The sequence below is a fragment of the Somniosus microcephalus genome, chromosome 14, assembly GCF_052327205.1.
Source record: "Somniosus microcephalus isolate GS21.2 chromosome 14, FLI_Smic_1.0, whole genome shotgun sequence".
Classification (NCBI taxonomy): Eukaryota; Metazoa; Chordata; class Chondrichthyes; order Squaliformes; family Somniosidae; genus Somniosus; species Somniosus microcephalus.
In genome coordinates, this window is record NC_141000.1 from 93,238,218 (window position 1) to 93,266,008 (window position 27,791).

The following is a 27,791-nucleotide window of genomic DNA, read 5'->3' on the forward strand; positions in this document are numbered from 1 at the left end:
GGAAACTGACGCTGTGTTTTCAGATGATGTCGCCAAGGGGCATCATGTAGATGAGAAATAGGAGGGGGCCAAGGATAGATCCTTGGGGGACACCAGAGGTAGTGATGCGGGAGTGGGGAGAGAAGCCATTGTTGGTGATTTTCTAGCTACGATTAGATAGCTAAGAATGGAATCAGGCAAGTTCACATGAATAAGTCAGAATTGGTTTAAACTATGCTGGCAGATCTCAGCTTTTGATCACTGACGCTCCAGGACAAAAAAGTTATAGCTCAAAGAACAAATCATTGGAAGCAAAGATAATGTAGCAGGATATCAACAAGGATATTAACCAGGACATGAAGCCTTTATCATTGTATGTTCAATGACCCAAGGGTAATAAAACAATATTAACCTCAGCAATAATTAGACAATGGAAGCTGGTTTCTAAAATAGTACAAAGGACAGATACAAAGCAAAATTCACTAAGAACTTTAGCTAGCTTCAAGAAGAGTCATCGTGAACGGCTTTGGCTAGGCAATCACTCACTATTCCCGGGATGTTCTTTACACACAAGTTTCTAGACGTAGGACTGCGTACTGCTCTGTCTGTAGTCTTAAAATGAATGTATTGAAACAATAATAAATGTACTTAATTGTCAAACATATTACTGTCTCTGGCTTTTTGAATCTGTTAATAAAAGGTTAAAGGATTATACAACAACTTCAATAAGTGTTTCCTTGAACCTTCTTTTCACAAGTGTATGCATTCCCCGTTGTCACAGCCTCTCATTATAGCTGAGGTGTCTAATCCCAGATGTTAATTTAGTTATTCTTCTCTGAAGCCAAGATGTCACTACTGTAGTAGGGATGAGAATTGTACATTGTATACCAGATAGGGCAGACCATTTCTTTATACAAACTCAGCTCACTTTCTAGGATTATGTTCTGCTCGGAATGGAGGTGCAGATCAGCCATGATCTAATTCAGTGGTGCAGCAGGCCAGAGGGCCTGAATGGCCTACTCCTAATATTTCCTATGTTACAACAGCGACTACACTTCAAAAGTACTTCATTGGCTGCTAAGTGCTTTGGGACATCCTGAGGTCATGAAAGGCAATTCTTTCTTTCTTTTCTTTGTAGTCTGACTATAGACAGACAGTCTACTATTGCCCCTGCACATCGTTCAATGATTTCAACAACCTGTACACCAGAAACACCATCCACCCCCCCCCCCATCCCCCAAACATCTGCTACCATGGTCTATGGACTACGATCATGTAGTTTATATTTCCTACTGCTTATTCTTCAATCATAACACTCTACATTTATCCACATTAAACTGTAACAGACACTTATCAGCCTAATTTTTACAATTTTTCCAAATCCCTCTGTATTTTGTTCACCTGTACCCCATCGTTTGCAGCCAACCCACCACCCGAAAAAAACTTTCTGGAATCATCGGCAAACTTAAGGAGCTTTGTTTTGTTCCCTATATCCAAATCATTTCTGTACATTGTAAAAAGCCCCGGCACTGAATCCAGTGGAACCCTGCTAACTCATCTTCCATACTCCATGTGGAACGACTCGGTCTTCTCTAATTCAGATCTTTGCTGTTCCACTTGAGAAGCATCTCTTATGAGCCCCTCCAAGATGTGCCATCGGTTTGGTGGCAACATGCTGTAGGTAGAGTATATATAATACAGATCATTCTGGGCACACTACTCAGATGTGCAAATTGGATGCCACGTTTCCTACATTACAATCATGACTACATTTCAAAAAAGTACTTCATTGGTTGTAAAGCGCTTTGGGACATCCGGTTATCGTGAAAGGCACTGTAGAAATATGAACTGGTGCTTTCAGAAAATGGTCGAGGACTGCGAAAACTGCAGCCAGTGAGATCTCAAATAAACAAAAACTTGACGCTGGGGGCCTAGGGCTGCTCAAATAACAGTTAACAGGCCTGCAAAAGTTGACAAGCTTGCAGGATGATCGAGTCGACAGTAATAAATTAACTCAAGATAAGGGTGACAATCTAGTCTAATGGTTGAGCAGTCGCAAATCACATAATAAGGGACCTCTGGAATGCCCTAAACGACCAAGGATACTGATTGGCTAAGGATAAACACATCTCAGACAAAATGGCCGAATCTGCACACGGCACGCCTTGACCATTCTGTTGTGATGATCACAGAAGCTGTGAGCTAACTGTCATGAGGTCTCATGACTGACATCGGGGGGGACGGCACATAGGTAGTAAAATATAGGTATAATAAAAGAAGGGACCCAAGAGCTGGTTGAGAAGCGAGAACCTGGTAGCGAGAGCCTGGGAATCACACTCGAGAAGGGAGGAGCCACAAGTCCGGGACTTGTTGTAGGACACCAGCGTGAAGGCTGATCAATTTTCAAACGGGTAATATTGTTTTAAGCTAGCACACAGGGAAGTGAGTCCCGTGTCATTTTCCTTGTAAGTTATTCAAACAACTTGTTAACCAATAAAGTACTGAATGTATGCAACTTACTGAGTCCGACCGACATTTGACACTCTGAACTAAGAACCATAATTGTTGAACTGTTGTTGAGCTGACTACTTATTACTAGTTCAATAGGTACAGTGAATTTGGCATAACAGGCACTATGTACAGTAAATGCAAATGCAAATGCAAATCTTTCTTTCCTTTCATTTCCTGCTCTTTCCAATTCTTCAAAAAGACTACTAATATGAACTGCCTGCAACAGGATCAGTCTGGCTGCCCATGATTAACCCATATATTTCTAAATGCCAGCAATTTAATCTCAAAATTAATGATTGTGAAAGTCTGGCTAGAGAGAGAGTGTAAAAAGACAGAAAGAGAGAATAAGCAATTAAATTAATTTACTCTAGCAACTGCATTTCTGGTAGCCCCCTTACTTGATGTTGGTGCTCGATTGCCAGCCTCAGTCAAGATTTTCCCTTCCCTAGATATATCCAATGGATTTTGAACTTTGTCTGTTGCTAGAATGCCCCAATTCTAAACAAGCTGTTCCCTTTACAATACAATGCACCTGGACTCAGTTGCCAAACGGTTTCCATAATTTGCCCATTTTGCTTAATTACTTCATGCAGTGTGTTATTTCCAGATTACAGTTATAACGTCATGGTGGAATAAGTAGATGATATTGAGATTCAAATCAATTGCTTTTGGTCAATTTAGTGCAGTCTTTTTAATGTATTCACAAACAGCATGCATGAAAACCATTCGATTTCTAAACTGATTGCGCTACAGGCAATTTCACCTTCTTTCTAATTAGCAAGTCCGCAGGGTACTGACAGTAATTAACTCTAAAAAAAAACAGATGATCTGGCCATTATCACATTGTTGTTTGTGGGATCTTGCTGTGTGCAAATTGGTTGCCACATTTCCTACATTACAACAGTGACTACACTTCAAAAGTGCTGCATTAGCTGTATTTAGCTGTAAAGCACTTTAGGAAGTCCAGAGGTCGTAAAAGACGCTTATTATTGCAAATCTGGGAAGAGTTATGTGCAACACCAATATTAGCAGAGGTGACCGCCATCACTTGCACACAAACTCCAAGAGAGAAACAGGCGGAGAGATATCTAGATTTAGCAAAGTTACAAGACCAGGTTGAGGTGTAAAGTAGTTATTATGGAAGCAGGAAATATCAGAACTATATGATAAATACAAAAAGCAGCTATCCGTTCAAAAAGGCACAGTAGTTCATACAGCAAATACAAGCATGGCCTGGGGGTTTTTAAATAATTCCATTTATTTTATGTGAAAACCCGATGGAACATGGCATTTGACCATGATTTCTGGGAATTAAAATCAATCTAATCTAGCTGCTACTTCCCCGGTAGCCTCCTTACCTGATGTTGGTGCTCAATTGCCACCATCAGCCAAAATGTTCGCTTCCCTGGATTTATCCAATGTATTTCTCATCTACATGCTGACCTTCGGCAAGATCATCCGAAAACACAGCATCAGTTTCCACATGAACGCTGGCAACACCCAGCTCTACCTCACCACCACTTCTCTCGAACCCTCCACAGTCTCTAAACTGCTTATCAACAGAAATTTCCTCCAACTAAATATTGGGAAGACTGAAGCCATTGTCTTTGGTCCCTGCCACAAATTCCACTCCCTAGCCACCAACTCCATCCCTCTCCCTAGCATCTGTCTGAGGCTGAACCAGACGGTTCACAACCTTGGTGTCATATTTAACCCAGCCATGATCTCATTAAATGGCAGAACAGGCTCGAGGGGCCGAATGACCTACTCCTGCTCCTATCTTCTATGAAATGATCTTCCAACCACATATCCGTGCCATAACCAAGACCGCCTATTTCCACCACTGTAACATCACCCGTCTCCGCCCCTACCTCAGCTCATCTGCTGCTGAAACCCTCATCCATGCCCCTTTTACCTCTAGACTTGACTATTCCAACGCACTCCTGGCTGGCCTCCCACATTCTACCCTACGTAAACTTGAGGTCATCCAAAACTCTGCTGCCCGTGTCCTAACTCGCACATTGCCTCCCGGTAAATCAATGCCTCAATTTTAAAATTCTCATCCTTGTTTTCAAATTCCTCCATGGCCTCCCCCCAACCCAAGATATCTGCGCTCCTCTAATTCTGGCCTCTTGAGCATCCCTGATTTTAATCGCTCAACCATTGGTGGCCGTGCCTTCACCTGTAAGGCCCCAAGCTCTGGAATTCCCTTCCTAAACCTCTCCGCCTCCCTTTCCTCCTTTAAGACCCTCCTTAAAACCTACTCTTTGTCTGCCCTAATTTCTCCTAATGTCAATTTTTTTTCTAACACTCCTGTGAAGCGCCTTGGGACATTTTACCACGTTAAAGACGCTATATTAATACAAGTTGTTGTTGACTTTGAACGTAGCTAGGGCATCTCAATTAAAAACAAGCTGTTCCCTTTAAGGTATAGCGCACTTGGACCCAAGGGTTTCCATTATTACCCCAGGTTGTTTAATTCCTTCATGCAATGAGTTATTTCCTCATTACAGTTAAAAAGTCATGGGAACTTGTGTGTTGATGTTGCGATTTAAATCAATTGCTTTTAGTTAACTTAGTACACTGTTTTAAATTTACTCACAGATAGCATCTTTGAAACCGTTCCCTTATCAGCTTTCTAAACCAATTGCGGTGGTCAACTACACTTACTTTCCAACTGGCAAGTCTTCAGGATACTGACAGTACTTAACCCTTTACTCATATAGGCAGCATCTAGCTGAGTGAGCACATAAATTATATGTAAGCAAACGCAACAAGTACTTAAATTTTTGAATCCAGTTTACTCAGTTATAAAAAGGTACTTAGTGTCATTTTACTAGAATTTGGGTGTTTCTTTTCATCTGACCAAAAACCTGTCAAATATGTGCCTGTTTCTCACTTAATAGTGTCCTTTCACTTTCAGTTGACCATCTCTATCTTTGTTAAGATGGTAATGGGTCACTCTAGGGCTGCAAATTTTGACCATTCGTCATGGAACCTGCCTCACTCGTTCAATTGCTCAAGGGGCAGAGAGTGAGAGAATTACAAGTGCCACCAATATTAGCAGCGGTGACCACCATCACTCACACACAAACTGCAGGAAGTGAAACAGGGCGAAAGAAATATATATAGATTCAGCCAAGTTATAAGACCAAGATGAAGGTGTTAAGTACAGCCGTTAGGGAAGTAGGAAATCTCAGAACCATACGATAAACACAAAGTGTAGCTATCCATTCACAAAGGCACAATAGTTCACATAACACATACAGCCATGGCCTGGGCAGTGCCAAAGCAAGAGCAGAGTCGAAAAAAGTGTGCAGTGCATGACCTGCTAATAACTGGACATGGAGAAGTGTCAAAAACTTTGCAATTAGCCAAGAAAATGGGCTGGTGGCCAAGGATGGCCTATGACATTAAAGATTATTGCCAGTCCTGCACACTAAGTGCACAAAAGAACCCCACCAAGGTAATTTTTGAAAGCCTTATTATTGACTGTGGTGAGGCAAGGACCTTGGACAAGGATACAGATACATTATGTTGGTCCATTGCCTGCCATGACCAACAAGAACAAGTACATTCTCCTGGTGGTGGTTACGTTGTCAGAATGGATAGAGGTTATGCACTATGTCAGCTGTGCTCAGTTAGTAGCACTCTTGCCTCGGAGTCAGAAGGTTGTGGGTTCGAGTCCCACTCCAGAATGGAGTGCAAAAATCTAGTGCTGTACTGAGGGAGTGCGGCACTGTCGGAGGTGCTGTCTTTCGGATGAGACGTTAAACCGAGGCCCCGTCTGGTGGATGTAAAAGATCCCAAGGCAATGTTTCAAAGAGCAGGGGAATTCTCCCCGGTGTCCTGGCCAATATTGAGCCCGCAATCAAAATCACTAAAAACAGATTATCTGGTCATTATCACATTGCTGTTTGTAGGATCTTGCGGAGCGCAAATTGGCTGCCACGTTTCATACATTATAATAGCAGCCACACTTCAAAAGCATTGGCTGTAAAGCGCTTTGGGATGTCCTGAAGTTGTGAAAGGCGCTATAGAAGTGCAGCTCTTTCTTTTTCTTCCTCTATGACCACGCGAGATTGTGCAGCAGTAGCAGCTAGAGCACTAGTGGGAGAGACAATGGCATGGTGGGCAATTTCTTCAACAGTCTAAACTGACCAAGGACCCCATTTCCCCAATTTGCGAAGTGTTTACCAAATGTTTAAAGTGCTTGGGATAGAACAAGACTTGCATATTCCCCATCACCCCCGAGTCATCTGGTGAAGTGAAAACGGCTAACCGCTCTCTTAAGACCGCATTAAGAAAACTTGTAGCAATAAATGGAAAGAATTGGGACACACTGTTACTGTTGATTTTGATGGCATTACAAGCTCGCCCCATCCAATAAGGACAGTACTCACCATATGAAGCATTGACAGGCGAGAAATGCAATTGCAAATGCACATAATCCACAAAGATCTGACTGCACAGTTAGAAGAAGTGGTGTCCGAGGTTGAATGTGCAGCAAATTTTAAAATGATACATCTATACGTGGCACAGCATACCTCCCCCAGAGTCGCCCCAAGACAAAGTGTAAGGTTTCGCAAGAATTTCAAAAATTTCTACAGCCCCAAAGATTATTTTTTTGATTAAAGAAAACCTGGGTGGAATATACCTTAAAAATCAAGGGCATCAAAAATGGCTGTCAGGCCTCGTGGCAGGAGACAAAAGACAGCCTGCTTGTATATCTACAAAGGATTTGAAAAAAAACACCAGCCTGTGCGAAATGCATGAAGTACTTGAAACTATCAATCAACTGCAGTTTAGGAAGTTTCAACCGCAGGACAAAGGGGTTGTTTGTTTACAGAACTCTCTACAATGTTGACATAGAAACATAGAAGATAGGAGCATGAGTAGGCCATTCGGCCCCTCGAGCCTGCTGCCATTCAATGAGATCATGGCTGATCATCCAAATTCAGTACCCTGTCCCTGCCTTCTCCCCATATCCCTTTAGCCTTAAGAAATATATCCAACTCTTTTTTGAATATACTTAATGAACTGGCCTCCACCCCCCTCTGTGGCAGAGAATTCCACAGGTTCACCACTCTCTGGGTGAAGAAATTCCTCCTCATTTCAGTCCTAAATGGCTTACCCCTTATCCTTAGACTATGACCCCTGGTTCTGGACTCCCCGGCCATCAGAAACATCCTTCCTGCATCTAGTCTGTCCAGGCCTGACAGAATTTTATAGGTTTCGATGAGATTCCCTCTCAATCTTCTAAACTCCAGTGAGTATAAGCCCAAGCGACACAATCTCTCCTCATATGTCATTCCTGCCATCCCAGGTATCAGCCTGGTGAATCTTCACTGCACTCCTTCCATGGCAAGAACGTCCTTCCTCAGGTAAGGCGACCAAAACTGCACACAATACTCAAGGTGTGGTCTCACCAAGGCCCTGTACAACTGCAGCAAGACATCCTTGTTCTTGTACTCGAACCCTCTTGCTACGAAGGCCGACATACCATTTGCCTTCTTAACCGCCTGCTGCACCTGCATGCTTACCTTCAGCGACTGGTGCACAAGAACACCCAGGTCTCTTTGCACTTCCCCCTTCTCCCAATCTATTGCCATTCAAATAATAATCTGCCTTCCTGTTTTTGCCACCAAAGTGGATAACCTCACATTTATCCACATTATAGTGCATTTGCCATGTTTCTGCCCAATCACCCAACCTGTCCAAATCGTACTGGAGTTTCACGACATCCTCCTCACAGCATACCCTCCCACCCAGCTTTGTGTCATCTGCAAATTTGGAGATATTACATCCAATTCCCTCGTCTAGATCATTTATATTGTGAACAGCTGGGGTCCTAGGACCGATCCTTGCAGTACCCCACTAGTCACTGCCTGCCACTCGGAAAACGACCCGTTTATTCCAACTCTTTGCTTTCTGTCCGCCAACCAGTTCTCTATCCAAGTCAATACCTTGCCCCCAATCCCATGTGCCTTAATTTTGCACGCTAATCTCTTATGCGGGACCTTATCGAAAGCCTTCTGAAAGTCCAAATACACCACATCCACTGGTTCTCCCTTATCTATTTTACCAGTTACATCCTCAAAAAATTCCAGTAGATTAGTCAAGCATGATTTACCTTTTGTAAATCCATGTTGACTTTGTCTAATCCAGTCACTGCTTTCCAAGTGCTCTGCTATTACATCTTTTATAATGGACTCTAGCATTTTCCCCACTACCGATGTCAAGCTTACCCACCTTTTCTCTACCACCTTTTTTGAATAGTGGGGTAACATTAGCTACCCGCCAATCCATGGGTACCGTTCCAGAGTCTATCGAGACACAAAGGCTCAATTGATTAACTTAAAGCTGTCAATCAATTGCGGTTGGACTGACCACAGGACAATGGGTTTGTTTACAAACCACTTGAGTTGATGTTGACTGAACACAAGGATGTTTGAGACATTTTGTATTAAGCGCATACCAGTCATAAGGAAATGGGTAATACATTCAAAACCCATTACAGTCAATGGGGACAGTTTGGATCCCTTTTGTATAGCCCAGATACATCCGGATTTGGGCGCGAAGATTATGGCTCCCAATGGGGTATAAAGATAGCCTCTCAGGAAGCCATCTCTCTCTCTGCCGCCTCGCCTCTGTGCTCTGCCTGCAAGAAGAACAACTCAAAAGCCCGCCCAAAGGAGTGGAATACCAGCAGTTACTTTTAAATACTGGGGTATCTCCACTTCTGGGCGGTGAAGAATCTAACACCGCAGGAGCACGGAGCAGACGTTCACTGGTGAGCATTAGATTTTCTGGTCCATTACAAGTGTAACCCCTTCACGGTTCTCTAGATATGTGAGATGTGGTCTCTGTTGTAGACAGTATTCTATAGTCCAGTAAGGAGATCACTACTACAATGGCTTAATTCTAATTATCTTACTTTATAGTTTTAACATCAGACAGTATAAGAAGATTACAGGTCAATGAACTAAATTAGACATTTGCATGCATTAGAATGAATCTAGACATAATAAACATACATTCTCCATTTACATGGATTCAAAGGAGAATCTGTCCGTGTCCAAATTCGAGTGCACTCTTTCGTTGGCGCGCTTAAGTTGGAGCTCATGGTATGTATAATGTCTGCAAGACTTACGACTCCGAACCCCTTCGTTGAATTCTCTTCACGATCACTGAATCCCACTTTGAGTTCTGGATGCAGAGCTACTAATACGAAGGGCGGCGGCCAAGTTTGCAAGCCCGGGACGGGATGCGGCAGCCATTTGCCTCCTGAGCCCTCTTTTCAGAGCTCCTGCCCTCTTCTCTTCCAGTCGCTCCCGTTTCCCGCTCGAAAAACCCAACTCCACCCCTTCCTCCTGGGGTTTCTGCCTGGAGACTGCGCAGCCTCACTGTCTGCAACAGTTGATACTGGTGCAGAATTATGGAAAGTCTGCTCTTAGTCACATTGTGTCCTTAAAAGTTCTTGCCGTACCTTCACATGGGCAACTTTAACCCAGGGATTTATAACAATAATAGTGTCTAAGTTAAAGATTGATAACCATACTTAGCGTACATAACATTTCCAGTGGGTATTACACAAGGCAACCTAGATAGGTATTAGGGGTGGGATTAAAGGGGAATTTTGTTAAATTGTAATTTTAGTCAATTTTCCCTCGATATGTCCATTTTCTCCTCCCCTGGTAAGTAAAAGTGTGCTGTATTAAGTAAAAGTCTGCTGTATTAAGCAAAAGAGTGCTGTACTATGCAAAGGTGTGCTGTAGTAAGCAAAGGTGTACTGTATTAAGTAAAGGTGTGTTGTATTCATTATTTTCAATTTATTTCTTTCCATTTCAATAAATACTGGTCTTCTTTGCACCCAACCACAAGTCTCGTTTTGTCTACATCACTACTGAAATAAGTCCGGCGGTCAGAACCAGAAAAGGGGAGCGATTCGAAACCGCACGGGGCTCTGGAGCAGCTCAGATACTTCTGACTGGCCAGAGACAATAACCCCCCTACCCCCCCTATTTCTACAATAGGGCTGACTTCAAAGCACAGTTTTAACATAATGTGGGAGATACGGCAAAGTTGCGATTCATGGGAACCTGTCACACTATTTCTGAAGTTGAAGGGTCGCTGTGGTTATCGATACCATATAATTGAGAATAACTTCAGGAAAGGGTTTCTAGGACAAGTGGGTATATGTTAATCAGGCAAAGGTGGTTAAAGGAGGATAGAAAATGCTTGATGTGAGGTTTTCCTCACATTGGGCCTCCAACTACAACGTGGAGGATTTGACTTATCGTTGTTCTTTCCTTGATAGCCAGGAGGAGCCTGAACAATGCCCACTTACTGTGCTAGAATCCAGTAGTGGAATAGTAGTTGAACCCTTAGCTGGTATTCTGTTCAATGAATGATTCGGAGTGTTATATTGGATTTGTCACAGGTTAAAGCAGAAATAGCCAGGTTTCTATAAGACAAAGCAAGTAAAGTTGATTATATGATTTTGCATGACATACAAGGGCTAGCAGCTGCAGCACAAACTATTGCCGACATAAAAAGCCTACTCCAAGTGACTGACAAGACGGTAAAGTCAGTGATTTCACGGCCTATGGTGTGTTATCTTACAACATGCTCATGTAGTGTTGTGAACACACATCGTAGATTATACTGGGCAACACCATTTGCCTTCGACGGTGTTAAGAAATTGGCATGCAGGAAGATCAGAAGTAGTTCCGGCTTTGTACCATCTTGCACAAGCGGTTGTGTTGCCCATAGATATCGAATGTCTATGGTATAGCCAGTTTGGATTTAATAAACTGATTAATACTAAAGCCTGCTAGCTCAAGGATTACGGTGCCATATACCTACTGGGAATGCCGTCCAATGTCAAGGTCCAGAACGTGTTTAAAGATATGTTCGTTATCCAGAATGTGAGAGTAATTGAAGGTGGAACATAAGGCTCTGAAAATGGGATCCTTAATTATGAAGGAAACTGTCAACCTGAAAGGATTCGCAATTTTCATGTCTTCCCCCGAAAATTTACTTTCGGCTTATTGAAGAAACCCTGGCTGGATGGAGTTTAAAATCCAGGGCTCCAGGGCTCCACAAGATGGCTGCGGTCAACCTCATGGCCAAGGCCTGTAAGTTTCAGTTTTGGGCTGACAAAGAAGGAACTTTCCAGAAATTAGAATGCAGACAAACCTTCTGCATTTATGCATGAGAAGCAAACCCAGTGGCATTCGGGCCTCTGATTAAAACCCATCAAGGTCGTTTGCACAGACAGTCAATATGTAATAGCTGCATTCAGACCTTCGTTAGAGGACATCAACACTGTTTGCAAGCGATCAACGGGGCATTCAAACTGGAATGGCCCCATCACGAAACCAGTTGGACAAAGGGGAACACTTATGAGACGTTTAAAAACCGATTAAGCGGCCATCCAGGTCGATGGGCCCAGATCGGTTTCCTTTGTATAAGCTTCAACACGTCCAGGTCAGACAAAGAAACAAGCTGATCTGGCGGGAGATAAGGGCTACCAGGAGGGGTATAACTAGTCCCTCGGGAAGCCATCTCTCTCTCCCACCTCGACTACGGTGCCCTGCCTTACCATCAAGAGAATCATCGACGAAGAGCCCGGCCAGGGAAGCAGGATACCCGCAGTTACATTTAAATCACTGGGGTATCTCTGTTTTGGGCAGTGAAAACCCTAAAGACATCGGCAGGCAACGGGGCACGGAGCAGGCGTTCCAACATCGTAGACTGGTGCGCATCAATTTTCTGGCCCATCATAAGATAACCTAGATAGGTGTAAAGGATGTGAGTTAAGGGGATTGCTAAAATTGTCATTTTAGTCATTTTCCCTCGGTGTGTCCGTTTCTCCTCCCCCGCTAAGTGTAATTGTGTTGCATCCATAGTGATTTTCTCTGTATAGTAGTTATTTCTCTATTTTAATAAACATTGGTTTTCTTTGCACCAAACCACTGGTCTCGTTTGTCTATATCGCTGCTCGAAAATAAGTCCAGTGCTCAGAGCTAAAGAGGTGGAAGCGATTCGAACCACACGGGGCTGGGGCAGCTCAGGCACACGACTGACTGACCAGACAAAAACCCCAAACCAAATTCCCCTTACAGAAATGGCGAGCCAGGTAGGAGCATCGGCGACATTATGCGATATGACAGACAGTGGTGCGGAGGGAGAAACCGCAATGGAAGAGAGGTTGTCCACTTATGTGTGCAGAAAGGTCAATATCGCCAAGAAATGGGTGGGCGCTATGTTAAAGGCCGAGCGTCCCATAGACGCCGCTACCCAGTGGACGGCGAGTAAACAGCATAAGAGAGCATTTGAAAAGGCAGTCTGGTTAATGTGTTATAAGAAACAAGTCCTAGTGCTGGACAGTGTTGCAGCAGCGCAGGCTGCCAAGCTCAAGAAATTGGCCCTAGAAATGCAGGATAAGGTTTTAGCGGAAGAGAAGGTGCTAGTGGCGCTTCAGGCATTAAGCCAAGAAAGAGCGCAGACGGCCAAGGAACACCAGGCGAAGGTAGAGCGCCTGGAGGCCCGGGCCATCGAGGTGCAACGGGAACATCAGGCAAGGGTAGAGCGCCTGGAATACCAGACCGCTGAAAGTAAAGCCAGCGCTAGGCGCAAGATGGAGCACTTAGAATACCAGGTCAGAGAGGCGAGGGGCAGCGAGATAAGGCTGCAGGACATGATTTGCGACATCACCCAAAAATTAAAAGAGCAGGAGGAGAAAGTAAGGGAGGTAAAGGCAGCATACAAGCTAGCCTGCAACCGGGGGTTCGAGGAGGCAGATCACGGGCCCTGTAGAGAGGAGATAGAAAGCTTGGGCATGGCCTTAGAGGGCGAAGGGGATGATATGCCTCATCAGCCCGAAGGCGGGCCAGTTGGACTTAATCAGCAACCCAAACAAAACCGTCCCACAGGCAGCACCCAGAACAAAGTTGGCTAGGGAATCAGAGGTCCCACGGCCGCCACCCATAGCTCCGAGCTTTCAGGAGTTCTGGCAGCAAGGAGGGGTGGAAGATGAAGTGGTAGGGGAAGCACAGCAGGCCCCGCTAGATAGGCCGGGACTAGGGCCGGTGTACCCCCTCCGACAACGGAGGTACGGCCCGCCCGTTGACGACGGGGACCCAGGGGCCATCCAAAATCAGTTTGTGGTGCCTCATGGCACCAAACAGCTCCGGGCCATGGTTAGTCACATCCCCAAGCTCACCGAAAAGGGAGACCCCTCTCTGCATTTCAGGGACATAGAACAGGCAGCGTGCGTTAATGACTGCGATGACGCAGAGCAAGCTAAGATGATGCTGTTTTCTCTGGGGAGTGATCTCCTCCAGACCCTGTCCAATGAATGTAAAAAGGGGCAGAAAGATTATGAGGATTTGAGGAACGAGATATTGGAGGCCAAGGGACTCAATGACGGTAGGCCGTTCGCCCAGGTGGAAAAAACAGTACAGCTCCCAGGGGAGTCCCCGCAGACGTTCCCAGACAGGCTGTGGCCAGTCTACCGGAGCGTGTGCCCGGGAATGCCAGCACGGACATTACTGAACCAAGTCCAGTTGACCCACTGGCCCCGTTGTCTAATGACAAACTGCCTGCCCCAAATCCGAGCCCAGGCTGCGGCCTGGTTTGACCCCAGTAGCCCCCAGGCCACCGAGGAAACGGTGATCCGCCAGCTCACGATAACATTAAAAAATATAAGGGGTATCGAGACGCCCCAACCCAAGGGGAAAGTCCATGAGGTTAAACCTGGGGGCCAGAATAAGAAAGAGTGGCACCAGGAGGGGAACTGTTACGGGTGCGGTAAGGACGGCCACTGGCGCAAGGATTGTAAAAATCCATGGAAAGACAATAAAGTAAAGAACTCCACAGCCCCAGCCCAAAAGGCAGAGCCAGATATCCCTCCCGCTGCGATCGAGCCACTCTTGGAGTCGATACAATCTCTCCTCCTGACCAGCCAGGGGAGAATAGCAGCCACCATCAGTGCTTTGACCCCGTCTGCCCCATCCCACTCCCAGCAATGACTAGAACCAGCGCAGCCTGTCGACCTGTGTCCCCGCGAAAATGCTGAGGGGAGCAGGCCCTATGTTAAGATGGGGGTGAAGACGGTGCCAGGGAGATAGTCGGTGGAAACTGGAGCTTCCAGCATGTTGGTCCATTCGGAAGACCTGACCAATTCACCCCAGTCTAACAAGGTCCCATTTAGCTTAATAGGATCCACAGGGAACGAACAGGCTGGGGAAAGGTCAAAACCTTTGGGCATAGATTTAGGATCCCTCCATACCACGTGGGAGGGTAACCACAAGACCGACGAGGTGGCCAAGCAGGGGGACAGGGAAGGAGAGTTCTGGGACCTCTGTAGAGCAGGCCCGATAGCAGCAATCCGGGACAAGGGAGGCACACAGGGGGTAGCTTTGGCCCCGGACCAAAAGCAGGTCCAAACCCAAGATTCCACCTTTAAGGCCACCCTGGTAAGGAGAAAGAATTTAGAACCGGGTTACTGGCAGGCTGCTAGTTATATTAAACAATGTAAGTTGTTTAAACCCGAAAAGAAAGAGCAGCCAGTTGGGACAAGGTCTGAGGATAGAGATCCTCAGCCCGCAGCGGGTACAAGCTTACAGGCTGCACAGGCAGGCGCTGTGTCTTGTGTCAGGGGAGGAGCCATTCCGCCCACCGTTCAGGACACTCCCCCAATCCTCTGGGATTCAGATGGGGAGGAGTCCGAGCGCGAGAATCCCGCCCCCGACCCAGGTTTGGAACCTGGGGGCGGAGACTCACAGCCTGCTGCAACAGGCGGCGAAAGGTTACCTGCCCTCAGCCCAAGTTTGGGAGAGGTGAAACCTGAGGGAGAGGACCCCCAGCCAGCAGTCGTGGAAAACCCACAGACCGCGCTAGCAAAGGCTGCGGTCCAAGCCAAAGGTCCACTCGTAGCCCTCCCTAGAAGGTCTCCTCGGACACCCCAGCCCAGAAAGGTATGGTCACCGACTCCCCAGCTTAAAACGACAACCTCCCGAGTTAAAGAGAAGTCGGAAGACAAAGGTCCCCAGCTAGCAGCTACAGACTGCAAGGGACCAGAAGTGCAGGTCAGTGCAGCCACGCCGCAGGGAGCAGCCTGCAGCAGCCCAAACAGGGATTAGGCTGGCCGCCCGGAGACGGGCGGCGGATGTATATAGTTTAGGTAGTATAATTTTAAGTAATGTGTATAGAGGGTTAAGTTAGGGTGTTTTAATTTAATTCTATGTAAGGAACCGGTAGTCTATAAGTTTTAAGTTTGAAACCGTTCCAGAGTGCTGTCTACGTGAGCCGAGGTCGCGGGACCCGATCACACTTCCCCCGAGCCAGGGAGCCTCCAGGGAACCTGGCTAGATGCTTTTATGTCTTTTTCAGAATTTCGAAATGTGCGGAGGCATAATCCTGCTCGCCCTATTCGGGCTGAGCCTCGCGAGAAGGGGCGATGTCGAGGACCATCATATCTTCGGATGCTCGGGGAAGAGAGCGCCCCTAGCACACGACGGAAGTGGCCTACAGGAGGCGGATGAAATCACCTCGTATGTCCACAAGGGGAGCTGGCCAGGATGACTGGGATCCAATTCAACCGAGACCGGCTTCACGTATGGGGAGGCCTCCCTCCAGTGCCCGAGGATACGAATCGTCACCCCAAGGATTAGCGTCACCGTGGGCAAAAGAATATGTTTGACGTGTAAAGGGGACGTTCCCCTGGATAGGTGGTGGTGGCTCAGAAAGTTAAGCAAAGACATGGGAAACCCCAAGGTAGAGTGGGAAAGGTTAGGGAATGACACTCACAGGACCATTACAGGGACCCAGGGAGGGTTAAGTGTGTGCTGGGATAAATGGTGGGAACCGGATCAGGGGATCTACATCTGTATGTGGGGGATCAGAGAAGGTCTACCCCACAGGCGTTTCCATCATTTTCCGCAGCCAGTGGCAAAATAACAGGAGGGGGGGATGGACTGGGAGTCCCGCCTGGACGTATGCGCGATCCCGTACTCCCCAATCTCGGTTAATGCCACTGAATTACTGACCCGCCCCAGACGGCCCCTGCCCACGACCCCGACGTCACGAACAGTAGCAGAGGGATGCCCCACCACCAAGGGACCAGGGAACGGCCTGGTGCTAGTACCCACAGACCAGGTGCTGTACCAAGGAGTGCATTACGCAGTGGCCTCTGTGATTTTAAACCTCACTGAGGTACACTTACCCGCGTGGTGCCCCGCAGAGACTGCCAAATTGTACCAAGCCCTATTAACAGACATGTTTCGAAAATTCCGTGTATTTGACTTTTCGGAGGTCAATAAGACCGAATTGTATACTCACCACGAGATTTGGGACGGGATTGGGAGGCAAAGAAGGGGTGTTTTTAATGATGTTTTATATGTCGCCCACTTCGGTTACCCGATTCCCCCTCTCCCAGAGCACCTTACCAAATTATTAAAAGCCGTTCTACTATCACAAAAGCACTTCTACACTTTGGAACAGAAAACTGTACAGATAGGGGCCGACATTTTAGATATTACGACCCCGCCCTGGTGGGACGTTTTTGAAAGTATAGAGGTCCCCTCCTGGATTCGAATGGCGTCCCACATCTTAGTAGTCTGTCAGCTAGGGATCGTCCTCTACCTGGTTTGTGTCCAGTGTAGGAGAAAGGGTCCCAGGGTAGAATTTAAAGCAAAAGGGTTGTGGAAGGACCAGTATGCCCGGCTGGAAGAAGAAACACCCACGTGAGCTTTGCGTCATATCACTGCCGAGTGATGGCAGATCCGTTTGTTATTTTTTAATAAAGCTCGTTCTTTCCGTTTGTTATTTTTAATAAATATGGTTTTGGCCTGATGTTTAATTTTATCAAAGATTTTGTGTTGTAATAAAGTTTTATGATGTCCCAAGTAGTGCAGGGGTGTTGGACCCCTCCGTGCTTGGACTATTGTAACAGATAGTAATTGTTTCTATCGATAGATGCCAGTCGTACACTGCGGTTTTCCCTAAGTAAGGGGAATGTATGTGTCGGGGGATCGTGGATAGATAAATATAGGGGAAGGTTGTTTGTGGGGGGGGGGGGGGGGGGGTCAGAAATTGGCTCACCTTGATTGGACACTTCAAGCAAGTTTCAGTATCCTAGGGGGGACTGAAAGGATTCGCAAATTTCATGTCTCCCCCGAAGATTTACTTCTGGCTTATTGAAGAAACCCTGGCTGGACGGAGTTTAAAATCCAGGGCTCCAGAAGATGGCTGCGGTCAACCTCATGGCCAAGGCCTGTAAGTTTCAGTTTTGGGCCGACAAAGAAGGAACTTTCCAGAAATTAGAATGCAGACAAACCTTCTGCATTTATGCATGAGAAGCAAACCCAGTGGCATTCGGGCCTCTGATTAAAACCCATCAAGGTCGTTTGCACAGACAGTCAATATGTAATAGCTGCATTCAGACCTTCGTTAGAGGACATCAACACTGTTTGCAAGCGATCAACGGGGCATTCAAACTGGAATGGCCCCATCACGAAACCAGTTGGACAAAGGGGAACACTTATGAGACGTTTAAAAACCGATTAAGCGGCCATCCAGGTCGATGGGCCCAGATCGGTTTCCTTTGTATAAGCTTCAACACGTCCAGGTCAGACAAAGAAACAAGCTGATCTGGCGGGAGATAAGGGCTACCAGGAGGGGTATAACTAGTCCCTCGGGAAGCCATCTCTCTCTCCCACCTCGACTACGGTGCCCTGCCTTACCATCAAGAGAATCATCGACGAAGAGCCCGGCCAGGGAAGCAGGATACCCGCAGTTACATTTAAATCACTGGGGTATCTCTGTTTTGGGCAGTGAAAACCCTAAAGACATCGGCAGGCAACGGGGCACAGAGCAGGCGTTCCAACATCGTAGACTGGTGCGCATCAATTTTCTGGCCCATCATAAGATAACCTAGATAGGTGTAAAGGATGTGAGTTAAGGGGATTGCTAAAATTGTCATTTTAGTCATTTTCCCTCGGTGTGTCCGTTTCTCCTCCCCCGCTAAGTGTAATTGTGTTGCATCCATAGTGATTTTCTCTGTATAGTAGTTATTTCTCTATTTTAATAAACATTGGTTTTCTTTGCACCAAACCACTGGTCTCGTTTGTCTATATCGCTGCTCGAAAATAAGTCCAGTGCTCAGAGCTAAAGAGGTGGAAGCGATTCGAACCACACGGGGCTGGGGCAGCTCAGGCACACGACTGACTGACCAGACAAAAACCCCAAACCAAATTCCCCTTACAGAAATGGCGAGCCAGGTAGGAGCATCGGCGACATTATGCGATATGACAGACAGTGGTGCGGAGGGAGAAACCGCAATGGAAGAGAGGTTGTCCACTTATGTGTGCAGAAAGGTCAATATCGCCAAGAAATGGGTGGGCGCTATGTTAAAGGCCGAGCGTCCCATAGACGCCGCTACCCAGTGGACGGCGAGTAAACAGCATAAGAGAGCATTTGAAAAGGCAGTCTGGTTAATGTGTTATAAGAAACAAGTCCTAGTGCTGGACAGTGTTGCAGCAGCGCAGGCTGCCAAGCTCAAGAAATTGGCCCTAGAAATGCAGGATAAGGTTTTAGCGGAAGAGAAGGTGCTAGTGGCGCTTCAGGCATTAAGCCAAGAAAGAGCGCAGACGGCCAAGGAACACCAGGCGAAGGTAGAGCGCCTGGAGGCCCGGGCCATCGAGGTGCAACGGGAACATCAGGCAAGGGTAGAGCGCCTGGAATACCAGACCGCTGAAAGTAAAGCCAGCGCTAGGCGCAAGATGGAGCACTTAGAATACCAGGTCAGAGAGGCGAGGGGCAGCGAGATAAGGCTGCAGGACATGATTTGCGACATCACCCAAAAATTAAAAGAGCAGGAGGAGAAAGTAAGGGAGGTAAAGGCAGCATACAAGCTAGCCTGCAACCGGGGGTTCGAGGAGGCAGATCACGGGCCCTGTAGAGAGGAGATAGAAAGCTTGGGCATGGCCTTAGAGGGCGAAGGGGATGATATGCCTCATCAGCCCGAAGGCGGGCCAGTTGGACTTAATCAGCAACCCAAACAAAACCGTCCCACAGGCAGCACCCAGAACAAAGTTGGCTAGGGAATCAGAGGTCCCACGGCCGCCACCCATAGCTCCGAGCTTTCAGGAGTTCTGGCAGCAAGGAGGGGTGGAAGATGAAGTGGTAGGGGAAGCACAGCAGGCCCCGCTAGATAGGCCGGGACTAGGGCCGGTGTACCCCCTCCGACAACGGAGGTACGGCCCGCCCGTTGACGACGGGGACCCAGGGGCCATCCAAAATCAGTTTGTGGTGCCTCATGGCACCAAACAGCTCCGGGCCATGGTTAGTCACATCCCCAAGCTCACCGAAAAGGGAGACCCCTCTCTGCATTTCAGGGACATAGAACAGGCAGCGTGCGTTAATGACTGCGATGACGCAGAGCAAGCTAAGATGATGCTGTTTTCTCTGGGGAGTGATCTCCTCCAGACCCTGTCCAATGAATGTAAAAAGGGGCAGAAAGATTATGAGGATTTGAGGAACGAGATATTGGAGGCCAAGGGACTCAATGACGGTAGGCCGTTCGCCCAGGTGGAAAAAACAGTACAGCTCCCAGGGGAGTCCCCGCAGACGTTCCCAGACAGGCTGTGGCCAGTCTACCGGAGCGTGTGCCCGGGAATGCCAGCACGGACATTACTGAACCAAGTCCAGTTGACCCACTGGCCCCGTTGTCTAATGACAAACTGCCTGCCCCAAATCCGAGCCCAGGCTGCGGCCTGGTTTGACCCCAGTAGCCCCCAGGCCACCGAGGAAACGGTGATCCGCCAGCTCACGATAACATTAAAAAATATAAGGGGTATCGAGACGCCCCAACCCAAGGGGAAAGTCCATGAGGTTAAACCTGGGGGCCAGAATAAGAAAGAGTGGCACCAGGAGGGGAACTGTTACGGGTGCGGTAAGGACGGCCACTGGCGCAAGGATTGTAAAAATCCATGGAAAGACAATAAAGTAAAGAACTCCACAGCCCCAGCCCAAAAGGCAGAGCCAGATATCCCTCCCGCTGCGATCGAGCCACTCTTGGAGTCGATACAATCTCTCCTCCTGACCAGCCAGGGGAGAATAGCAGCCACCATCAGTGCTTTGACCCCGTCTGCCCCATCCCACTCCCAGCAATGACTAGAACCAGCGCAGCCTGTCGACCTGTGTCCCCGCGAAAATGCTGAGGGGAGCAGGCCCTATGTTAAGATGGGGGTGAAGACGGTGCCAGGGAGATAGTCGGTGGAAACTGGAGCTTCCAGCATGTTGGTCCATTCGGAAGACCTGACCAATTCACCCCAGTCTAACAAGGTCCCATTTAGCTTAATAGGATCCACAGGGAACGAACAGGCTGGGGAAAGGTCAAAACCTTTGGGCATAGATTTAGGATCCCTCCATACCACGTGGGAGGGTAACCACAAGACCGACGAGGTGGCCAAGCAGGGGGACAGGGAAGGAGAGTTCTGGGACCTCTGTAGAGCAGGCCCGATAGCAGCAATCCGGGACAAGGGAGGCACACAGGGGGTAGCTTTGGCCCCGGACCAAAAGCAGGTCCAAACCCAAGATTCCACCTTTAAGGCCACCCTGGTAAGGAGAAAGAATTTAGAACCGGGTTACTGGCAGGCTGCTAGTTATATTAAACAATGTAAGTTGTTTAAACCCGAAAAGAAAGAGCAGCCAGTTGGGACAAGGTCTGAGGATAGAGATCCTCAGCCCGCAGCGGGTACAAGCTTACAGGCTGCACAGGCAGGCGCTGTGTCTTGTGTCAGGGGAGGAGCCATTCCGCCCACCGTTCAGGACACTCCCCCAATCCTCTGGGATTCAGATGGGGAGGAGTCCGAGCGCGAGAATCCCGCCCCCGACCCAGGTTTGGAACCTGGGGGCGGAGACTCACAGCCTGCTGCAACAGGCGGCGAAAGGTTACCTGCCCTCAGCCCAAGTTTGGGAGAGGTGAAACCTGAGGGAGAGGACCCCCAGCCAGCAGTCGTGGAAAACCCACAGACCGCGCTAGCAAAGGCTGCGGTCCAAGCCAAAGGTCCACTCGTAGCCCTCCCTAGAAGGTCTCCTCGGACACCCCAGCCCAGAAAGGTATGGTCACCGACTCCCCAGCTTAAAACGACAACCTCCCGAGTTAAAGAGAAGTCGGAAGACAAAGGTCCCCAGCTAGCAGCTACAGACTGCAAGGGACCAGAAGTGCAGGTCAGTGCAGCCACGCCGCAGGGAGCAGCCTGCAGCAGCCCAAACAGGGATTAGGCTGGCCGCCCGGAGACGGGCGGCGGATGTATATAGTTTAGGTAGTATAATTTTAAGTAATGTGTATAGAGGGTTAAGTTAGGGTGTTTTAATTTAATTCTATGTAAGGAACCGGTAGTCTATAAGTTTTAAGTTTGAAACCGTTCCAGAGTGCTGTCTACGTGAGCCGAGGTCGCGGGACCCGATCACACTTCCCCCGAGCCAGGGAGCCTCCAGGGAACCTGGCTAGATGCTTTTATGTCTTTTTCAGAATTTCGAAATGTGCGGAGGCATAATCCTGCTCGCCCTATTCGGGCTGAGCCTCGCGAGAAGGGGCGATGTCGAGGACCATCATATCTTCGGATGCTCGGGGAAGAGAGCGCCCCTAGCACACGACGGAAGTGGCCTACAGGAGGCGGATGAAATCACCTCGTATGTCCACAAGGGGAGCTGGCCAGGATGACTGGGATCCAATTCAACCGAGACCGGCTTCACGTATGGGGAGGCCTCCCTCCAGTGCCCGAGGATACGAATCGTCACCCCAAGGATTAGCGTCACCGTGGGCAAAAGAATATGTTTGACGTGTAAAGGGGACGTTCCCCTGGATAGGTGGTGGTGGCTCAGAAAGTTAAGCAAAGACATGGGAAACCCCAAGGTAGAGTGGGAAAGGTTAGGGAATGACACTCACAGGACCATTACAGGGACCCAGGGAGGGTTAAGTGTGTGCTGGGATAAATGGTGGGAACCGGATCAGGGGATCTACATCTGTATGTGGGGGATCAGAGAAGGTCTACCCCACAGGCGTTTCCATCATTTTCCGCAGCCAGTGGCAAAATAACAGGAGGGGGGGATGGACTGGGAGTCCCGCCTGGACGTATGCGCGATCCCGTACTCCCCAATCTCGGTTAATGCCACTGAATTACTGACCCGCCCCAGACGGCCCCTGCCCACGACCCCGACGTCACGAACAGTAGCAGAGGGATGCCCCACCACCAAGGGACCAGGGAACGGCCTGGTGCTAGTACCCACAGACCAGGTGCTGTACCAAGGAGTGCATTACGCAGTGGCCTCTGTGATTTTAAACCTCACTGAGGTACACTTACCCGCGTGGTGCCCCGCAGAGACTGCCAAATTGTACCAAGCCCTATTAACAGACATGTTTCGAAAATTCCGTGTATTTGACTTTTCGGAGGTCAATAAGACCGAATTGTATACTCACCACGAGATTTGGGACGGGATTGGGAGGCAAAGAAGGGGTGTTTTTAATGATGTTTTATATGTCGCCCACTTCGGTTACCCGATTCCCCCTCTCCCAGAGCACCTTACCAAATTATTAAAAGCCGTTCTACTATCACAAAAGCACTTCTACACTTTGGAACAGAAAACTGTACAGATAGGGGCCGACATTTTAGATATTACGACCCCGCCCTGGTGGGACGTTTTTGAAAGTATAGAGGTCCCCTCCTGGATTCGAATGGCGTCCCACATCTTAGTAGTCTGTCAGCTAGGGATCGTCCTCTACCTGGTTTGTGTCCAGTGTAGGAGAAAGGGTCCCAGGGTAGAATTTAAAGCAAAAGGGTTGTGGAAGGACCAGTATGCCCGGCTGGAAGAAGAAACACCCACGTGAGCTTTGCGTCATATCACTGCCGAGTGATGGCAGATCCGTTTGTTATTTTTTAATAAAGCTCGTTCTTTCCGTTTGTTATTTTTAATAAATATGGTTTTGGCCTGATGTTTAATTTTATCAAAGATTTTGTGTTGTAATAAAGTTTTATGATGTCCCAAGTAGTGCAGGGGTGTTGGACCCCTCCGTGCTTGGACTATTGTAACAGATAGTAATTGTTTCTATCGATAGATGCCAGTCGTACACTGCGGTTTTCCCTAAGTAAGGGGAATGTATGTGTCGGGGGATCGTGGATAGATAAATATAGGGGAAGGTTGTTTGTGGGGGGGGGGGGGGGGGTCAGAAATTGGCTCACCTTGATTGGACACTTCAAGCAAGTTTCAGTATCCTAGGGGGGACTGAAAGGATTCGCAAATTTCATGTCTCCCCCGAAGATTTACTTCTGGCTTATTGAAGAAACCCTGGCTGGACGGAGTTTAAAATCCAGGGCTCCAGAAGATGGCTGCGGTCAACCTCATGGCCAAGGCCTGTAAGTTTCAGTTTTGGGCCGACAAAGAAGGAACTTTCCAGAAATTAGAATGCAGACAAACCTTCTGCATTTATGCATGAGAAGCAAACCCAGTGGCATTCGGGCCTCTGATTAAAACCCATCAAGGTCGTTTGCACAGACAGTCAATATGTAATAGCTGCATTCAGACCTTCGTTAGAGGACATCAACACTGTTTGCAAGCGATCAACGGGGCATTCAAACTGGAATGGCCCCATCACGAAACCAGTTGGACAAAGGGGAACACTGATGAGACGTTTAAAAACCGATTAAGCGGCCATCCAGGTCGATGGGCCCAGATCGGTTTCCTTTGTATAAGCTTCAACACGTCCAGGTCAGACAAAGAAACAAGCTGATCTGGCGGGAGATAAGGGCTACCAGGAGGGGTATAACTAGTCCCTCGGGAAACCATCTCTCTCTCCCACCTCGACTACGGTGCCCTGCCTTACCATCAAGAGAATCATCGACGAAGAGCCTGGCCAGGGAAGCAGGATACCTGCAGTTACATTTAAATCACTGGGGTATCTCCGTTTTGGGCGGTGAAAACCCTAAAGACATCGGCAGGCAACGGGGCACGGAGCAGGCGTTCCAACATCTTAGACTGGTGAGCATCAATTTTCTGGCCCATCACAAGATAACCTAGATAGGTGTAAAGGATGTGAGTTAAGGGGATTGCTAAAATTGTCATTTTAGTCATTTTCCCTCAGTGTGTCCGTTTCTCCTCCCCCGCTAAGTGTAATTGTGTTGCATCCATAGTGATTTTCTCTGTATAGTAGTTATTTCTCTATTTTAATAAACATTGGTTTTCTTTGCACCAAACCACTGGTCTCGTTTGTCTATATCGCTGCTCGTAAATAAGTCCGGTGCTCAGAACTAAAAAGGGGGAAGCGATTTGAACCGCACGGGGCTGGGGCAGCTCAGGCACACGACTGACTGACCAGACAAAAACCCCAAACCAAATTCCACTTACAAACCTGACCTCCGATGCTGCAACCACCATGGACTCTGCTTTGTGGGCTCAGGTGGATATAAAAGATCCAATGAATGAAAGAACAGCAGGGGAGTTTTCCCCAATGTCCTCGCTCAACCAACATCACAGAAACAGACTAACTGGTCATAATATCATTACTGTTTGTGGGATCTTGCTAGGCAGGGTCAAGCCCATGAAGGGATTTTAAAGCAAGGAAGAGAATTTTAGAATCAAGGCATTGCCAGAATGGGAGCCAATGTAGGTCAGCAAGCACATGGGTGATGGGTGAACAGGACTTGGTGAGAGTTAAAATACAGGCAGCAGAGTTTTAGATAAGATCAAGTTTATGGAGGGTGGAAGATGGGAGGTCAGCCAGGAGAGTGTTGGAATAGTCAAGTCGAGGTAACAAATGCATGGATGAGGTTTTCAGCAGCAGATGAGCTGAGGCAGGGGTGGAGAGAGGCAGTGTCATGGAGGTGGAAGTAGGCAGTCTTGGTGATGAAGCAGATATGGGGTCAGAAGCTCATCTCGGGGTCAAATAGGACGCCAAGGTTGCAAACGGTCTGGTTCAGCCTCAGACAGTGGCCAGGGAGAGGGGTGGAGTCGGTGGCTAGGGAACAGAGTTTGTGGAGGGGACCAAAGACGATGGCTTTGTTCTTCCCAATATTTAGTTGGAGGAAATTTCTGCTCAAGTACTGGATGTCAGACAAGCAGCATGACAAATCAGAGGCAATGGAGTCCAAGAGCTGGTGGTGAGGTAGAGCTGGGTGTCGTCGTCGCACATGTGGAAACTGACGCTGTGTTTTCAGATTATGTCACGGAGGGGCAATATGTAGATGAGAAATAGGAGGGGGCCAAGGGTAGATCCTTGGGGAAGACCAGACGTAACAGGTGCAGGAGCAGGAAGAGAAGCCAATGCAGATGATTCACTAGCTATGACCAGATGGACAGAAGGCAATGGCATATTATTATGGAAATAAAACATCTAGTCTGCTAGCAGTAGAAATGGAAAATACTTACTAAAAATCGAAGCAAGACTGTCACCAAGCCAGGTATGAAGTGAGCAGTCCAATTATATCCACCAGATAGCAAAAGCCCAGTTCTCTTATTTTAGAAAAATAGAAGCACATTTTTTCTTCCACTTGCTCGTATACTTTACGATGAGAAGACACACCAAAGAAAACATCAGAACTCAAGTCATGTTCTCCCGTTTAGACTGGGTAATGGGCTGTAATAATTCTTCAAGCCGGAGACAAAAAATTGGAAAATGCGAATATGAAGCCGATCATTGAAAGCGCTTCTTAGCAAATAATAATAACTTGTAACGGGAAGCTCCATATATATCTTTGGTTAAAACCGCAACAGCAAGCCCTCCACCGCACCGCACTGCATCCCCGGAAAGGATGATTGACAGCAGTAGCTTCCGCCAATCACGCTTTAATAGCCCGGCGCCGATTGGTTATCCGAGCCGGTACTTGCTCTCATCCAATCAGTATGCAGTTATCCCTCATACCGAGCCAATCCGGCGAGAGGAGGGCGTAGTTCAAGTCATGATCGACGGGCAGAATCTCCCCAATGGGGAGAGACGGGCCCCGCAGATGAATGACAGCTCGGATTGCTCGGCCAATGTAACATCGCAACACCCCGCCCTCCCCTCCTCCCACTACAAACATGTTGAATAATGTGTAGCCACAGCCATTTCTAATCTCTCTACATTTCATTAATTAGCCCACTGCAGCAAAACAAAATCATAGCTTATCTAAAAGCGTCCGTTATAACCTCGTCCGTTCGCTTACCAGCTGGTAATCCGATTGCAAACCAGTGAAAAAATACATATTCACAACGTCCTGCAGCCAGAGTCGGTCATCCTCACGCGGGCGCCTGCAACCTGCTTCTGCGCATCGGTCCCCGCTATTAGCATGCAAGGAAGAGCACTGCGTAAATTGCACGCATCCGAAAAGTTATTAGGGATTTATCGATTAACATAAAAACAACTTGCATTGCCTTCCATTTATTCGTTAGTGTTCGGTATCGGGTTCTCCGATCTTCTATTATGACTGGGACTGCAACGACCTACATTCCTAAAGTCTTAATACTGTTCTGCTTTAAGTCTAGTTATATTTTAATTTTCTCCACTTAATGTTTTTTATCTATATATACTAGCTGGAGTGCCTGGCGGTGCCGAGGGTTTTTTGAGGGCATGTTGTTACGAAAAAAGTACAAATAATTTTTTATTATTATTTTATATATATAAATGAGTTTGTCTGTGTGGGAAGGGGAAAGAGAGAGGGAAAGAGAGAGGGGGAAGGAGAAAGAGAGAAAGGGGGGGAGGAGAGAGAGAGAGGGAAAGAGAGAGAGAGGGGGGAGGAGAGAGAGAGAGGGGGGAGGAGAGAGGGGAGGAGAGAGAGGGGGGGAGAGGAGAGAGAAAATTTTTGAATGATACAAAACTTGGCAACAATAGTGAGCATGAAAGTAGCAGACTTCAGGAGGACATAGACTGGTGAAGTGGGCAGACACATGGCAAATGCAATTTAATGCGATAAATATGAAGTGATGCATTTTGGGAGAAACACCATGGAGAGGCAGTATCATCTAAATGGTACTATTTTGAGGGGGTGCAAGAACAGAGGGGCCTGGGGTGAAAATTCGCAAATCTTTGAAGGTGACAGGGCAGGTTAACAAAGCATATGGGATACTTGATTTTGTAAATAGGGGCATTGAATACAAAAACAAGGAAGTTATACTAAACATTTACAAATCTCGGTTTAAGCCTCAGCTGGAATATTGTGTATCATTCTTCAGGAAGGATGTCAAGGCCCTGGAGAGGGTACAGAAGAGGTTTACCAGGATGATACCAGGGATGAGGGACTTCAGTTATGTGAAGA

General features: G+C 47.5%; 1 protein-coding gene across 3 annotated transcripts in view; it reads right to left on the reverse strand.

Annotated features, from left to right (window-relative positions):
* The window catches only part of LOC147107705 (NXPE family member 3-like), a 93,097-nt gene extending 66,219 nt beyond the window's left edge, over positions 1 to 26,878 (reverse strand). Inside the window, exons 1-2 of one of the 3 annotated variants that reach the window (XM_086006931.1) lie at positions 26,703 to 26,877; positions 25,927 to 26,145 (exon numbers count right to left, since the gene is read on the reverse strand). The gene's annotated coding sequence lies outside the window, so the exon portion shown is untranslated. Of the gene's footprint in view, positions 1 to 10,840; positions 10,958 to 25,926; positions 26,358 to 26,702 lie in introns of those variants that run through there. The other 2 variants (XM_086006930.1, XM_086006932.1) reach the window with 2 other exon arrangements.
* Between the last annotated feature and the right edge of the window lie 913 nt (positions 26,879 to 27,791).